Here is a 12,490-nt window from a genome sequence, read left to right as displayed (position 1 = left end):
GACACTTCCTTAGATTCCGTGCACCAGCTGTTTACAAATATGCACAGCGTGTATTCCGCGAAACAGAGGATATTACAGTTTGATGTCCCGTTGGTAGGATATTCGTGAACGGAACTTCTCAGGAGATCATAGCCAGGACTCAATCCCTTGTAAAATGTTAATATCATTTAGTGCTAATGTGTCCTGAGCCCATTCCCTGATGAGAACTAAAAGAACCAGGCCTTCACAACTACAGGGGTCCATGACACAGACTGAGGAACAAAAACCCAAAGCTGTGTAACAGCACAGATGGAAACTACACCTCCAGAGAGCTGCTCTGTCTACTGACACCCCAATCACATCAGTGTAACAAAATGCTCCAGAAAAGGGTTCTAATGAAAAACTTTATTTCAGCACTTGAAAGACGTCTCAAGGGTTGCAGGTGTGACCTCAATGTCATCTTCCATCTGTCGAGGAGCAAATCCATTACCAAACTGACCAGCATTTAGATTAAAGGAAGACTGGCTCCCTAAATCATTTATACTGCATGTATAGTATATGACTCAGCAATAGCTCACCAGCTTGGAACCCCTACTTGCAAGGGAAGACGTATTCTGTCTCAGCCTGGTCACCTGTAACCGTAAGACAGGTTAGTCTGAGTAAATGAAAACAAGTTGCCCAAATGTTCCTCAGAAGAGGGGTTAGTAGAGCAACTTACTTGGCTGGTAGTAGTCATAGATTCTGACCACCGCTGGCTTTAGATTCTGTACTGGGAGCTCCTGTATGATGTCCAGGGTGATGTGGAAAGGAAATAGTGATGTCAGCTGTTGGGAGAAAAACAAACATATTGCTCATTATACAGCAAAATCTATATATGGAGTGCCATGGGAATGGTTTCCACCTCACCTCTGTCAGGTACATTAACACATGGTCATCTTTGATATCAACACGATCCACTTGACTTGAACCCCTCAGCTGTGAAGACAAGTCATTGATATTGCATGGACAAAAAAAAAGGGACACCGATGGATAAAGGTCACACCACAACAACTCACCCTCCCCAAAGAGTCTGGATCTGGGGAAAACCCAGAGAGCATTTTCAAATCCACTACAATCATATTGGTGGTGAGCTCCTTTCCATGATATCTGAGAAAAACATGATTGACAACTGCTTTTAATAATCAAATGCTTGGATTATTTTAGCCATAAAGGTCAATAACCCTGATTCATTTGGGTCAAACCCATTCTGCAAGTCATGCGCCAAGATAACACATTTAAAATAATTCATACAAATGGGTCCTTCACTCTTACCGAAACTGGAGCTTCAGCGTGACTCTGGGTCTCAAAGACTTGATGTTGCAGTCCACCTCTGGAGTCACCTGGATACTGAGCGTTGTGCTTCTGGTAGGAGTAGGGACGTTGTAGTGGAGCACCACCTGGGATAGAGAAGAGGAAGTCAGGGAAACCATCCTGTCCAAATACAAACATCTTCCCTGTAATGTATATTAAAGCGCATCTTGCGCCACAGGACTGGGAGCAGAGATGTGTATTCACTGACCTGCACTGAGGCACAAGCACTGCCCTTCACTTCAACGCTGTACTTCCCTTCTGTGTCCTGCAGCGCCCTCTCCTGGTACAGAAGCTTGTTGTTTTGGTTCACATGGAAGAGGCACCGTTCCCCACTGGGAGACCGTACCGTCACTGTGCTGGCTCCTCCTCTACTGAACACCCTGGTGGAGTAGAGAGCCAGGGCCTGGAGGGCCACCACGGTGTCCTAGACATACAGACCACAGGACAATACCTTCAATGACAAAGACCGTTTTTAAAGGCTTCATTTTTCCAAATTCAACAGTTGCTAAAGTGACTATAGCCCAATTCCATCCATTATGATGGTGGTGGTTTCTAGGCTCTGTACCAGTGGAAGTGAGCCTCACCAGAGTTCTGCCTGTACTAGTGCACAAGGTGCCATTTCAGACCACTGGTGTTTGGGAAGTATACCTGTGTGGAGGAGAAGCCTCCGTAGGCGTTCTGCTGCCTCACCAGCCACCTGACGATGCGGGAGGCGTAGCCCAGGTCAGAGGTAGACCGAGAAGAGGCACTGAGGGACGCCAGCAGAACGTAGGAGCTGATCTCCACCTCCAGGGAGGGTGAGGTCTCCGAGGAGGACTGGGACCAGTGCAGGAGACCCCCTGAGGGTTGAGGAGCACACACACACACACACACACACTTCAGGATAAGGACTAGCTTAGTCGTCCTAATACAGACTAGACAAAACAAAGTCCTGACCTCCCCAAATCAACTTTGGCTGTTTGATTGGACAAAGGTTTGCACTTTTAGGAAGACTCCATTATCCAGGCAAGACAGCACTAACAGATCTTGGACCAGGATATAGCTCACCCTCTTGAAATGAGATGGTGTCGAGGTGCTGCAGAAGCTGGGCCCGTGTCTCCATGTCACCTGCCAGGGTGAAGGTGTAGGCCAGCAGAGCAGTAGCGTAGGTGTTGGACATATCACTGGTGGAGTTCTTCAGGCAAGACAAGCTGTGGTCCACAACAGGATCCTGGAGCACAGAATAACAGCAGCACATTAAGACACAAGCCAGCCTGGTCCCAGATCAGTTTGGACTGGGTTCCATTCAACTTGTTGATTAGTGACAGCTTTTTGCTGAGGAATGGGATCATTACGTCGCATTTGGTATATGCAGGGCTCCTCTGATAGAGGCCTTGGTCTCAGTGGGATTCTTAAAATAAAGGTGAAAGCAGACAATACAAACAGATCTGGGACCAGGCTAGAGAGAGTCAAGCTGGAGCACAGATCTGCTTATATAAACACCCATTCTTTGTTATTTCATAGGCTACTTTCAGACAAGTTACTTCATTGTACAATCTTTAGATGACAGTTGATGTAAGACAGACACAGATTTCATACAGGAGGCTAAATGAGTTGCGAGAAACGGTTACGTGGAGTGAAGCTACTTACCGACACGGACATGTTGAGCTCCAGCATTGAAGCAGTGATGTAAGCCGTCAGTGTGACTTCATCCGTCACTCCACCCTAGAAAACAATGTTAAAATACTAACTGCATCTAGCCTGTTGATTTAACATCCTTCAGTTTGTTAGCAATATAAATACCTTCATTCTGTTGTTCAAGAGCTTCCCTAAAGTTCTGAAACAGCCATGTTTGCCTTGTTGACGTTCCAACCAAGTCTTGGACTGCTCCATTGTTGCCGGGTCAACATAGATGAAAGACTGGGCTTTGCCAAAGGATCTCAAGACAAAAGCAGTCAGCCTGAAGAAAGAACTGGATTCATTTAAAAGCCCTGACATCACATGTCAACTGTCCTATCCGTAGGTGAAAAACAAGCCAAGTACTCGCCAGGTGTTCCCCAAGCCTTGTCCAAACGTGCTGTACGCACCATCAGCATTCTTGTAGTTCAGCTGCCTTTGGTAACCTGCCGGTGGGTTTTTAGCATGAACAGTGACCAAGTGGTTGTTCTACTCCCAGAGTTGAGCCCCAAATGGCTCCCCAACCCTGTTCATGGAGAGCTACCCTCCAACCAAGCTGTAATTAGCCCATTCAGCCAGCTAATTATTAGAAGGGGAGCTAGACCAGGGTTGGAGTGAAACCCTACAGGACAGTAACTCCCCAGAAACAGGGTTGGAGAGTCCTGCACTATGAGACAGTGTCAATATTCTACCATCAAATGACTTCAGTAGGAATCCATGTGTTGGGTCAGTGATATCATCTGTTATGTAGCTCCATCGTTACCACACCGTGGAGAAACACTTTAAAATGGTTTGGAATAGAAAACTAAATCCTCTAATTTGGTGTCTAATCAAGACAGATTTTAAGGGACTCTCCTACCACTAGTGAGGAACTTGGTGGCCTTGTCTAGGATGGCTGGCGTGAGCTGCTTTGTATTCCGCAGGTACTCCAGGATGTAGATATTGGGGGAGAGCAGGGCCATATTCTGCTCCCCCACAACCATACGGCATCTGCAACAGTCCATCCAGGTTGTTGAGGGCCCGACCCAGGATGTCCCCTACAGAGAAACAAGGGACTTCTGTTAGACTGTCCTCTTTAGCAAACAGCAGCAGCGTTGTCTTCCCACCACTACACAATGCTTTATTTTACCCAGAACAGAGAGGGAAATCCTAGCAGAGCCATCCACCACATTCTGGGGGAGTTGTACTTCCACCTCCTCTGTCAGAGCTTCTCCTGTGGACACAAACATGCGCTGAATGAGGATGATCACAACCACCGTGAACATTCAACGCTGATTCATTACTGACCAGTAGGACACAGCAACCAGTTGTAGGTGTGGCTCTTCTCTGTTCCCTCAGCCTGGAGGAGAGGGATTCTTTTCAGAGGCAGTTACACCAGACACCATCTGTGCAACCTAACAGCAGTAGACCACATACCTTCACCAGCAGGCTCCGTGTGACCGTGTCAACGCGTCCTCTCTCCGGTACGTTCACAACCCCGTTACCACACTCAGCGTGGGACTGGACAGCCGCTGCACTAACGGACACGTTCAAAACCCCTACACGCAGTACAGCACAGGTTACACAACTCAGGTTGACATCCATTCTGCCGTTTCAACAGTTGAATGAAGACTAACCCAGGACAGAGGGGGCCATTGTCCAACTGAAGGTCTTTCTTCCATTGGCACACAAGCACGAGGAGTCCTGGACATCACGCACAGGTGTGAGAGTGTAGTCGGAGGAAAGAGCTGGAGTCACAGAAACCTGCCAAAGAGGAACACGTCGTAAGATAACATGGTACGACAAAAACAATACAACTCAAGAAACCATCGTACCATGATGCACTTGGAGAGGTAATTAAACACGGTGGCCTTCAGCTCAAAGTGCTCTCCCCGGATGACCGAGTAAGGCAGGGTGAGCTCCAGGAAGAAGGGCTGGAAGACCGTGAGCTCCACCAGAGGAGCCAGACCGAAGCCACTGGGGGCCAGGCAGAAGACCTCAGTCTCCCAGGTGGTGATGGTGTCTGGGACTGTCAGGGGGACATCTGCTGATCCAGACTCCCTGGAATACAGAGGTCAGAGTTCAAACAGAAAGCCACCAAGGGACTAATTTCAACACCGTTTGTTGTTACAAATGCATTTAAGCTTTATCTAACCAGGGACACCCATTGAGGTCAGCCTCACTGTGCAGAGCACTTACCCAACTTCCACAAGATCCCAAATCCATGTCTCAGGGAACAATGTACGGACCGTCTGTATGGGTGGCGGAGGTGGAGCGGCAAGTCCACCAGCCACAGCCATTTCAAGTCTAGGACCCGCTGATCCAGGCCTAGCCATTTGGCTGTAAGCTACTACTAACACAAAACATGGCCATTATTGTCAAGTTAAAAATGGACTGAATGCTGTGCTCAGTGAGTGTGTTTAGACCAGGCTTTGTTATTCTAGCAAAAAGTAAGCCATTTCCCAAGGTTCAATAAAGACAATGATGAGAATAAGGGTTGGTAAGGACATCTCACCATAGGAGCGATAGTACTGGTTCCCCTGGTAACTGAGGCAGGAAGGTACTCTTATATCCAGGTTAGTCGCTAGCTTCAGTCCCAGTGTCTAGAAATGTCAGAAACAACTCATTATTAATAAATGTCCATTTGTCATTCTATTAAGAATAACAGTATGGGGGCTGATTCTTCAAGTTGAGAAAACAGGGCAGAAATATTTACCTGAAAAACTGCATAAGGATCATTTGTCTCCTCAGACGGTCCATATGGGTATGGCATTATGGATCTCCTTGGTCTAACACGTAAACATGCTACTGGATCTTCAAGCTCGTAGGGAATATAGGTCGTCTCCTTGACTGGTAACAAATCAAATATCTGGAATGGGACAAAAGGGAGGCTTGAAATTCTCTTGTTCATTGGGGACCAAACAGGACACTCAATTTTGGTTTTCCATTGCTAAACTTTTAGAAAGTTGTCCTATCAACCCAGAGGTGCTTTCCAGTTACCGAGAGTCAATAGAAAGCAGGCCTCAAGCCAGAGAACCAGTCTCATTACATTTGATAAAAGCTCCCCAAATAACCAGATCCACTCCATGTCTGCTGTAGTCACTGGTTGTATTCCCAGCACCACCAAAACTGTAGGTATGGTGGTACCACTGTTGTTCACTTCAGTGAGCTCCGTTACCTTGTCAGCATCCAGCCTCTTCCCTGGCTCCATGATGCCAACACTCTGGTCCACAGCACTGAGGCCACAGAGGGAACCGGGCTGGGCCGAGAGATGCAGGGTGTTCTCCTCCCCTGGGACAGCGTTGGAGGGCGAGAACGCCACCAACACCTGGCGTACACATCAGATACCATTACTCCAGGTATGATACAGTCTGCATGGAAATACTGGACACCTTTCATAAAGTGGCAACAATGACAGACTCCTGCACACACCTTGTTCCTGAAGCATTTCTCAGTGGGGAAGTTCATGCTGTGGGCGATGACAGTCTCACTGGGTAGCATACTGTACACCAGGAGCTGAACCACCGGTGCCATCTCTGGAACCACTGCCAACGTCAAGGTGACGTCACCCTCAGCTACTGCAACGCAAGAGCAGGTCACTGTCATCAAGAACCTTCCAGAACGGTCAGAATCACTTAATGAAACACTCACCAGGACTGTCCTGCTGCACAGTAACATTGATGTGTCCATGCTGAACTATGACCCCTCTGGATAAGGCCTGGAGGGAAAGGGAACAGTTCTCAGCAACTCAGAGAGGAGACGTTGCAACCTGGACTCATGGGGTAGACGTAACATGGTAAACAAATCCAGGACTCCAATTAGTAGGATACGTTACGTTTCGTATGTATTCATTAGTGGATGTCCATTTCATACATGTTACGAATTTGCTAAATGTATTGTTTATACATTAGCTAGGTTGGGTTACCGTGGTTGATTAGCAGTATAGGAACATCCTTCCTTTGAAAGTGTGGCTGGGGCAATGTCTGAAATCATCCTGGAAATATGGTGCTATTTGAGAGGCACCATGGGTTTGCAGGTTGTTCCTGGTTCTACTCACCAGGTAGAGGACATCCACAGAGCCCTTTGGGACAGTCTCCCCTACGATGGCATAGCGGATGGTGATTGACACTGCCTGCCCACATGCCAGTGGTTCCTCCATCTTCTGAATAGCCAGGGAGCTGGACGGTTTACTGTCTGGGGCAGCGGGCTGGATCAGTGAGAGGACGTGTTGCCCTCTGTTGAAATAGGGGACCCTGTATCCTGGGTACTCCACTTGTGGGGTGTCACTCACCTGGAAAGGAACAAAAGGCCCAATCCTAAATCTACCCCTAGACACCGTCCTATATACAGTGGGGGATCTGAGAGGATAACAGGAAGCAATATAATAACACATCCACCTAGGTCACAGCATGTTAGGGTCATGGCCTTAGGGCAGCGTTTCCCAACTGTCCTGGGGACCCCAAGCGGTGCACGTTTTGGTTCCCCCCCTAACACTACACAGCTGATTCAAATCTTGATGAAGAGTTCATTATTTGAAGTCAGCTGTGTAGGGCAACAAACTAAACACGCACCCCTCACGGTCTCCAGGACAGTTGGGGAAACGCTGGCATGGAGTATAAAGTCTCTCAAACCGACAAGGAATCATACTTACTACGAGGTTAATATTCTCTCTGGGCATACTGGTTGTGTTGACGGAGAACCTGGCAATACCACGACTGTCCGTGGTTAGGTTCTGTAGTCGTAGATATGAGGACCAGCCTTTCTCCTCAAACAGGTAGACTAACATGTCAGAGATGGGTGTGTTGTTAAATCGAACAGCATTTATCTGAGGAAAAGGTATGAATGAAGTGACACCACATACTGGTACTTCAGGACAAGCAAAAAGCATCCACAAGTCAACAGGAACACCATTTGGACTTACCTTGCCTTCGATAATTGATCCATGCTCATAGATTTGGGGTGTGTCAACAAATGTGAATTCTCCAATCACATAGGAGAGCTCTACATTTTTTTCCTCTGACAGTGTAATACCTGTCAAATGAAAACAAATAATAGGATGGTAACTGAATTGCAGAATATTAAAACAGCATTATATAAAACCAAAGGTCAAAAGCTCTTTCTTACCAACCTTGAGCCAACGCAGAGTAACCCAAACTCAGTCCTGGACCCACCTCAGTTTCTTGCCCAGCACAACAGCTGATTCAAATCATCAAAACTACATTAGGAGATGGTTATTTGAGTCAGCCGTGTAGCGCTCGGACAAAAACCAAAACGTGAACCCAGGGGGGCCCCAGGACAGTTAGGGAAACCCTGATCTAATGAAACAGGCAATAGTTACATCGCCATCAGCTGAAGTGAAATGAAGGGTTTGTATTGAGTCAATCATAATGATTGTGATAGAGGACTTGCCTGTCCCCTCCTCCTGAACTTCTGCATGGAAACTAAACACGTCTCTCAGCAATTTCTCTCCTGCATTCTTTGTGAAAATTGCCATGTTGAAGGCATAAGAAGCACAGCCAGTATTGTCCATCTAGGAAAAGCAAGCAGAACCCCATTCAAATGTAATCTGTTGGTAAATACAGCACTACTAGCTAGAGGAAAGCATACAAACCTCTATTGACTCTTCGTGGCATGGAGGTGTGTAATCAGGGACTCCTTGTGGATTTCTCTCATCAATTGTTATTGGTATCACTGCATTGTCCACCAAGGGTCGGCACAACTTCACCCCTGCTTTACCAGGTACAGGCTGCCCATACGTGTATCTGATTTCAATTCACAACAAGACAAGTGTCAATTTCCTCCATCCAGTTACCATATTAAAAACCTAAAGGCTTGTGCATTCCTGCAGGCTTTAAGTCACATGTTTAACATGGTCAATGAATCTGGACCTGTCTTCATAGAGCCTCAGAATGGGATCAGTTTTAACTAGAGATCATAATGAACAAGGTCACATGTCAGGGTGGGACCTGATCCTAATCTGAGAACCAAGAACCAGCTGTTCATGTTAATGCCACTAACAAATCTCAGGGATTGTAGCAGCACTATAGGTCTTCAATTAGCATGGCTCATTAATGCAGATATTTTTATTAAGTGCATTTCCACATGAAGCTACAGTACTAGCAGAGGCTGCTGCCTACAGACTTGAAATCATTGGAATACTAGTCACTAATAATGCTGACATACCTTGCATTACTCATCTCATATGTATATACTGTATTCTTAATTCCATTCCTTAGATGTGTGTATTAAGCATTTGTCAAATTGTTACATATTGCTGCACGTGACCAATAAAATGTGATTTACTTGTATTTAAGATCCAAATCCTTACTTTGAAATGTAAATGAAACACTTCTAATAGTATTTCAACCCAGGTCTGCATTAGCGTAATGACATTTAGTGGACTAACTACAATACATTGCAAATCACCAATAGTGTTTACTCACTCTGCACACACTTTCACTTCATACTCTTCTTGAACAACGCTGATCTTGTCAGTGAGGTTCATCTGGATCTCAAACTTGGGCAAAACTACAGAGAAAAACAACAGCAGTCAACTCTAGAACGTTCCAGGATTGTGATGCATCCATTCAACATTACCTAGCATGAAAGAGAAACTCAACCTACCATACTTTTCTACCTTGAAGTTGTGGTAGATTTTCTCTTCACCAATCCACACTACAATAGTATAGGATCCTACAGGTGCTTCAGAGTTCAGGGGTGAGAAAGTTGCAGAATGTTGCCACTGGATGTAGTGTTGACCCACTGTCCAATCCGGTTGTGATTAACATCCTGTTGGTTCATAGGAAGGGGAACGTTCAGCAGGACAAGGAGTCAGCTCTATTCATGACATTTCTATCTGCAACATGCATTTACTGAAGGGGGCCCAGATCACACAAAGCTGACTGGAAGTATTTGGCTACGTTCTACAGTAGGTGGAAATGAGGACCTAGCTAGCTGGGGGAGTCATAATCTTGCAGTAGTTACACTGACAGTCAACATAAAGTTAAACTAACAAGGATCTTACCTCAAGTTCCACAATGTTGTACTGTGAAGGGCAAAGACAAGAGATGGGTTCATGTTTCATTAAACAGCAGAGTAGCATAACTGTCCACAACTACAGGAACTAGACAGGTGATTGGCTTGGTCGCTTAACGTAAACATCACATGTAGCATTTGCACTGGGAATGGCAATTCAATCTCAGGAAGAGATGATCCCATACATTCCCTTCTGACCTACATGAATGGAAACCCCATGTCCTGGCTGGCTGATTGCTGTACATAGTGTTACATAATACCAGATTGCTATGGCCATCACAGTATTGTGACACTTCTGTATTTTGGTCTGAAACAGTAGAGACTGAACTAAAATACTATTGTATATTTTCAACTCACCAGCTGATTGACAGGGCTAAAATTGGTATCCAAGGTGACGACTCTAAAATGCACTGTAGACAAACACAATATTAGAAGCATCATTTCAGACAACTTTCTCAAAATTCCCAGAAATACTGGTTGAGGATTTCCATCCTGATTCCAGTGTACATATCCTGAGTGAACCCAGTGGATTTAATGCATCTGCACCACATTCCTGAACAACGAGGCTCTTCAGATGTCTATCGTTTCCCTCTACAATCCTCATAAACCACGCATGACTCGTTAGAACAGAGTGGACAGGACCAGACTGGGGGAAGAGCATTGCCGGCAATGATAGTGTTCTTTTCTACACAATTATTGCCTGATGCATTTCAAACAATACTTCATTCTAATACAGTTATAGCCTCAAATAAACAAAGGGAACATGGTGGGGTCGTGGAAGACTGATATCAAAATGGGGTCAGGGGCCCAAAAAGTTCAAAGCCCTGGAGTAAACCATCACCCAATTGTTTCTCAGCAACCAGACTGAAGGTGTACTGGCTCTAACGTTACCCGTTTGTCCTGGGTTGTAGATTGGTTTGTCCGTTTGGATGAACGTCATGGGGCCGTAGGGTTTGATCATGACCCTTCTCTCCTCTGTTGATAGAAATGTTACCCCTCGAACCTCCACCTTAAAGTTCTGCACTTCGTCGCTCTTCACATGAGGGGCCTGTCAGAGACCGAGACAGGGCAACACCGGTGAACTAACGGACCGATAACATAGGACATTAAAATGTGGTGCCGTGTGGCCCAGCTGGTAACTCCTGCAGGGATCACATTATGCACTCAGCGTACTTTAAGTTACATATCAATTGTCTCGATAGTATATACTAGCATGCAATCAAAACCTGAATCTGAAGAAAAGTTCTGGTAGGCCACCACATTGACATTTCCCATAAAATAAGCTGGCGTTGCACAAAGAACCTAAGCGATGCAGCAAAGCTGAGAAGTACATTACACTCTTATTGGAATGGCTCTAGATGTCCACCAATGCTGGGCTGACCTGAAACTGGAAACAGCGGTGAAACTCTTGGTCAGAAGTCTCGTGGAGAAGTCTTTTGTTCTGCCCGTCGGCTATCAGCGATATGGTCATGACCAGGGTCTCGTTGGGCTGCAGAAGGCTGGCACAAAGCTTGGCCTCTGAGCCTGCCTGGATCACTGCAGGAATGGCTACCATGTAAACCCTACAGAGAACACACCCGGCAACGGGAAAATCAGTACCCAATGACAGGATACCTCTAAACACAAAGCCAGGTGAAATACACAGGAGGATAAAGACCTGCAGAAAGGGTAGATTAAAAATTGCTCGAAATCTGCTGACAGAACATTAAACCGAGACAAGCAAGTCTGACCATTAAATTCTAACTTGTGACTGCAGATTGACTTACGGTCTTGGAGTCTCTTGACAGACACAAAGCCAGTGAATGCAGGCAAAGAGTATCCATCTCCAAACCTCAAGCCCAGGAAGAACCATGACTAAAGGAGAAAAATAAACCAAAACCAGTTATGACTTAGTATTCCTACTGGGAAGACCTGCCTGCTGCAAATTAATATCCTGTCATTCTACCATTGGGCAATGTATTTAACAGTTGTATGATCAATTTCATGCAATTATACTAATTTTGCCAATGAGCAGAAAGTTGTCAAATGCACTCTTATTTCCGTCAATTCTACACATTCCCCCATGACTATGCCATTTGAATGATATCTGAGTGAGAGTGACTAACAACATCAATGTTAGTCTAGTGTGCATAGTCTACTATGTTACTAAACCCTTTTACAGTGCATTTGGTATAGCCTGTAAAAGATCAGATGAATGTAAAAAATGTTAGGCGTTAATTAACTTCTTAGAAGTTAACCGCCGACCTGTTGTTACGGGCATAATGATTTCCCCACAAGTTGCCGTAACACCTCTGGTCTAGGTATACTCACCACCCCGATTTATTTATCGATTTAGAAATGAGACGACTCGGTTACGTCCTCTTAAATATCCTGCAGGTGCGCGGCTAGTTCCGGATTTGTTTTATAATTACTAAGCGCGCACACCTGGATATTAAAGGTGTTCGATTAGGCTGAACCGGGGTGCATGTGACCGGGCAAACCCGGTAGGGAG

General features: G+C 45.7%; 1 pseudogene; it reads right to left on the bottom strand.

Moving 5' to 3' along the window:
- Nucleotides 1–369: 369 nt before the first annotated feature.
- On the bottom strand, nucleotides 370–12,280 carry LOC106564321 (alpha-2-macroglobulin-like; annotated as a pseudogene).
- Between the last annotated feature and the right edge of the window lie 210 nt (nucleotides 12,281–12,490).

The sequence above is a fragment of the Salmo salar genome, chromosome ssa12 (assembly GCF_905237065.1).
Source record: "Salmo salar chromosome ssa12, Ssal_v3.1, whole genome shotgun sequence".
NCBI lineage: Eukaryota > Metazoa > Chordata > Actinopteri > Salmoniformes > Salmonidae > Salmo > Salmo salar.
This window is presented reverse-complemented; position numbering and strand designations above follow the sequence as displayed.